The 5,320-nt window shown below is 33.1% G+C and overlaps 1 pseudogene; it reads left to right on the top strand.

Moving 5' to 3' along the window:
• The first annotated feature begins 4,881 nt into the window (after positions 1–4,881).
• On the top strand, positions 4,882–4,981 carry LOC138810435 (U6 spliceosomal RNA; annotated as a pseudogene).
• The last annotated feature ends 339 nt before the right edge of the window (positions 4,982–5,320 follow it).

Below are 5,320 nucleotides of genomic sequence, written 5' to 3'. Positions count from 1 at the left end.
CCCTCTGATAAAGAAGGGGTAATTCATTCAAATTAGATGCCAAATAGTACTGATTTTTAAAAAAAGTTACTACATAAAAAACAATATTTATTATACCAATACAGTGAAATTTTATTTTATGCAGTTTTTGATGGTAATGGTGGAATTAGGATTGGTAAATTAGCGATTCTGATAAAGGAATTTCAAAAGAGTTTTAAAATTATGAAAGGTTGTTCAAACTTTTTAACTTAGCATATTAAGAAAATTTAAAATTTCCTGGGAAAATAGGCTTTCATGCAAAGAAGTCCATGAAGACTTAGCCAAGAGGGAACAATGTGGGGAAGATGGCTCATTTTCACAGTAAACAAACAAACCTCACAAACCTTGCTGTAAATCCTGTAGGTTCCCATGAGAATTGTCCTTATTCAGGAAATATACTTTTACTGTGTGAAACAAGTTTGTAGTGAAATTTAAATTCAAAGTTTTTTTTAAAAAAATTAGACACCAAATTTGTGAATTGACCTTTAATTACTGAACAGTAATTCTCTTAAAAACATAATTTGGTCCAAAATATTTAGGGAGAAAGTGCCCTTCACAATGAAAGAACGTGTTGAGTTTACACTTTTCTGTTTTAATACTTTCCACGATGTCTTTGCACGTGAAGCACTGAAATACAGAAAGAAACCTGATTGGATACTTCAAACTAATGATTTCTAATTTCTAAGTAACTCAAAAATATAATATCCTTATTAACATGAGGTAGTGCAAACTTCTGTTATTACATAAGCAAAAAAGTTTGGGGATCAGAAAAGAATTGAGCAAATTGAAAAGGTAAGAAAACATGTTATTAGAAGCCCTAGCTAAGCGTATTGGTTTCAGCAGTGGAGGGGGCCAAACCTTTTTGCTATAGATTGTCTTAATGTTTTTGCTACCTAAAGTGATTTTACAGAGCCTATTTGGCTCAGTATAAAGAAGAATAAATTGAATGAATACATGAAAATAAATTCCACTCCAAATAAAAGAGTTTTCAAAGAGAAACCATGAAGATGTAGCAGTGGGGGACGCCTTATAGTCCTCCAGCTTCACTAGACTTGAAGCCAAGAAGCTGTGCTTAATTCGAAATCATGCAAGAGCTAAGAGGAGGACATAGAACTAGGATATAGAAGTATTGTCCTTTGTAACAGACAATGTCATCCAAGGAATGGGTGATTTAACTCTATTCTTCTCTATACATCTTGTTGAGCAAATACAAGACCAAGAGGAAAATAATCTATTGAAATAATTTTGCAAAGAATAACTTCACTTTTCCTGATATGGTATCTAACGAGAGTCTTAAGAGAGAAGATAAAAGTCTTAAGAGAGAAGATGAAAGTGGAATATTCTTAGGTTTCCTCTAAGCATCTTGTTAACAAAATATATCTTTGAGGTTAGAAATGATTGAACCAAAAAGTGGTAGAGCATTTATTTTTGTGGGCACTTTAGATACAAGAAGATTTCAAGGAAAAGAAAAAAGAAAAAAAATATAGCTATATATTTGTGATTATAGGTCTTGGACTGGTTTTTTGGAGACAAAAGTTTTGCATTAACATTGGTCCTCATTAACATAGTTGTTGGGTTTTCATGGCAACCAAATGTAAAGGGTAAGTTTAATGGACTCGCTTGCACGAGTAAGCAGCATGATAGAAAATAATGGCAAATAATATTTAAAGAATTATTTTGAACAATTCCTTTGCAAGAACAAAGAAGGAAAGATATAATTCAAAATCACTTGAAGTTATTAAAAGTATGAAAATGGAGTAGTGAAGAGATTCAGAGAAGACATAGAGGACTGTTTTTTCTCCAGTGGAATTATAGTTTCTTGATCTTGCTTCTTCCATTCTGTCTTCACAAGCTATCAAGTGTGCCTCAGGACTGGAGTAACCAGTTCAGACAAAGAGCACTCGCAGAAGAAAATATATGCAGTAGATATAGGTGATTTATAACCTTAGACAATCTTTTTAAATCTGTTCAAAATTCTCCCCTACCCCAAACTACCCTCTTTGAACAGCTTGTTTGCTTTTCCAAAGACTGCCCTTCATAAACTGCTTAAAATTTTGAGAGGTCATATTCTTACTCTCTACAGATTGCTGTTTGGTTGTGATTTTTGTTTGTTTTTGTTTGTTGTTGTGTTTTTAACTGAATTTCAAAAGGTTGTTCAAGTGTGTTACAATTAAATATGTCCATCTAATTGTCTAATGCTTCTGGATCAGAGTCTCTCCTTCTATCATTCTCAACCAACCCTTTCTCCAAGATGTAGTTCAGATTTACCACTTCATTTATTACATATGTACATTGAGTATTCTAGCTGTACTTGCCCCTTGTTCCATTTTTCATTCATTCTATTTCTTTACTATTGTTCCTCTCTGGTTTCAATATCCTGATAGTCACTCTGTTAAACTGCCTGTTAATACTTTGAAAGGTTTATATACATTCCATGGAGTTTCAATCCCACATATACTTGAACTGATGTCAGCTTATATTTCCATAATTCATTCATCTGCAATAACAATTTGCAAGACTGGAGACGTGAAGCTCTTAGACATGATTTTATTCTCGTTCTTTTGGAAGATTAATCTTTAGTCAACAAGAAAGTTTTAAAATGGCTTAGAATTTATTCCTAACTACCAGTTTTTATAAATGGCTTTGTACAGTTGTGTATGATTATTTTATTTTACATGGGATAATTTTTCTACTACCTATAAGTTTTGGAAAAGAAGAAAACAAATTTAATACTTAGAGGAATATGATAGAAATAGAAGACAGATTTTATGTTTGTCCCATCTCTCATCAGTACCCATTTTCAAGACTTAAAGTCATATTTCTTACTATGGTAGACAGATAGGGAAAACATAAAACAACACATGAAAAGCCAACTATTAGTGACTTTTAAAAATATAACTTCTCATTTGATGAAATTTACTCTATTAGCTAATATTTGGGTTTGAAATATGGAAGGCTGATCTATTTAACACATTTCTGGAAGGCACCTACTGAACAACACAAATGGTGGGGGGTACTTTTTCTACACTTTAATGATCTTCTACACTAAGGATCTTCTCAGTTAATGTTTTTTTCTAAATTATATTTGACCTCTAAATCAAGTTTCCTTGCCTTGGTAGACCAATTATGGATCTATCATTCCAGAAACTATGTTTTTCCTGCACTGAAATCTTTCATTAATCATTAGGAGAGGGGTATTAAAAATAATCTTGTTCATTTCTGATTTTGTTCATTCATATGGGCTGGTCATCTGTAAATTGAAAGTTTTAATTACAGTACTTTCTCTCAGGTTTTGTGATTTCACCTTTCATTTTAAGTTGCCTTGCATTTTACAATTGATTACTACTAATTCTTGTAAGGAATTGGGGCCCTGAAATATTATAGGAAATGAGAAATTTAGATGAGTCTTCAATTATTTTCTGTTAGCATGTGGCATGGGCCTATGTGAGAAGTCTTGCCCTTGTTATATGATGATGCAGATAACTGGGATCTAGTATCCTAGGACCCGTGGGTCCTGCAGAAGAATAATAGCTTTTAGACATAATATCAGCAAAATTGGGTATAATCAGTAAGAATGCTTCAGAAATATGGAGAAATACATTTTGGGACCAGCGAGTTAAAACAATAAACAGAGCATCATAGTAAAATCCCTTATAGATTAGCAAAAACAATACTGTTATTTTGCAATGTGAATTCAGAAGACCACCAACACATAGAAGGTATCACAAGTTTATAACGAAGATATTGCATTGATACTTTTTATATTCTAGTATATATTCTAAACCTAATTATTTATATTCCAATCTATTTATGGGAATAAATGTCAATATATTTGTCTAATTATCAATTCTATTAAGGTTCACTGTGTGAAATTTAAAATCAGCACATATAAATATAAAATATATAAGTATATATAATATAAAAATTGTTTTGCATTATTGTGTTGTGCTGAGGGAATCAAAGCCAACTCTGTTTTAAAGTGTTATTCCATTATCTCTACCTCCGTTTTTGGTAGAGTTAGACTTAAAGCTTTACCATTTGTTGCTTTACAGCCTAGAGGCAAGAGGAAACACTGTGATTAAACATTACCAATTTAAGGCTTAATATCGAGGAGAAACGTATGGACTTCTCCAGGAGGTATGGAAATATTTGGTGATAGAAAGTCAGTAGTGTCAGTTCCTGCCTGGTTGGATGATAGACAGGCCAGCACAGTAGGTAATTATGCATTTGAACAATTTTTTCACCTTCTTGGCTTGAGCTACTTTTGAAATGATAAGTATAATAAGCAATTATATTTTAATAAAATACCTTCCATTCTGAACAATTCAGTCCGAACTGTTCATCTCTCTATGATTCCTTGTAACTAAGATTAGTTTTGTTCCAGTAAGACAATCTATGCTGTCAGGGTAAGATATTCTGGTTGGTCTGTTCCTATATGGAAGATGGGTAAAGGTTCACGTAGACATTTGTCCCTGCAAGACCTCATTTGGGAAATCTTAAGCTGCAGATGTTTAGAAGTAGCTCTTAATCAAGGCTTACTTTGAATCCATTAGCTCTACAAAGCTAACTGAGTTGATAAATAAGTACCTGAAAAGCCATGACCTTTGGATTTAGCTGTAAAGGCTTAAAAGTATGATCAAATTTAAAATGAAAATGACAAAATAGTCATTGATAAAAAAAAATTATAAATGGGAGCAATCGACCAAACGATACAAGTTTCTTCCACTATACACAGAATTTTAGATAAATAAGATCAATAGCATTTTTAGGAACATTAAGGGTTCCTTGTTACAAATAGGCAACCATGGATATATGCCTGTATAAAGATTGCATCATTAAGTACTTAAATTAAGAGGATACTCCATGCTTCAGCAGCAGGTCTACCCAAATTACAACAATACAGAGATTAACATAGCACTTGCACAAGGATGGTATGAAAATTTGTGAAGTATTCCATATTTTTCATTCTTCTGATGCAAGAAATGAAAAACAGTTATTAAAAAGTTGGGGCTGGGAAGGTGGCTCAGTGGTAGAGGGCTTGCTTGCATGCATGAGGCCCTGGGTTTGATTCTTCAGCACCACATAAGCAAAAACAAAAAAACAGGAAGTGGTGCTGTGACTCAAGTGGTAGAGCGCTAGCCTTGAGCTGAAGAGTTGAGGGACTGCGCCCAGGCCCAGAGTTAAGGACAACGACCGGACCCCCCCCTAAAAAAAAGTTGATTAAAAAAATACAAGTGTAACAATACATGTAATTCACAGAAATAAATGTTAGTTTGACATCAGTTTATTAAATCTTCACCTT

Source organism: Dipodomys merriami, unplaced genomic scaffold (assembly GCF_024711535.1).
Source record: "Dipodomys merriami isolate MVZ:Mamm:240054 unplaced genomic scaffold, mDipMer1.0.p SCAF_1032, whole genome shotgun sequence".
Lineage (NCBI taxonomy): Eukaryota > Metazoa > Chordata > Mammalia > Rodentia > Heteromyidae > Dipodomys > Dipodomys merriami.
This window is presented reverse-complemented; position numbering and strand designations above follow the sequence as displayed.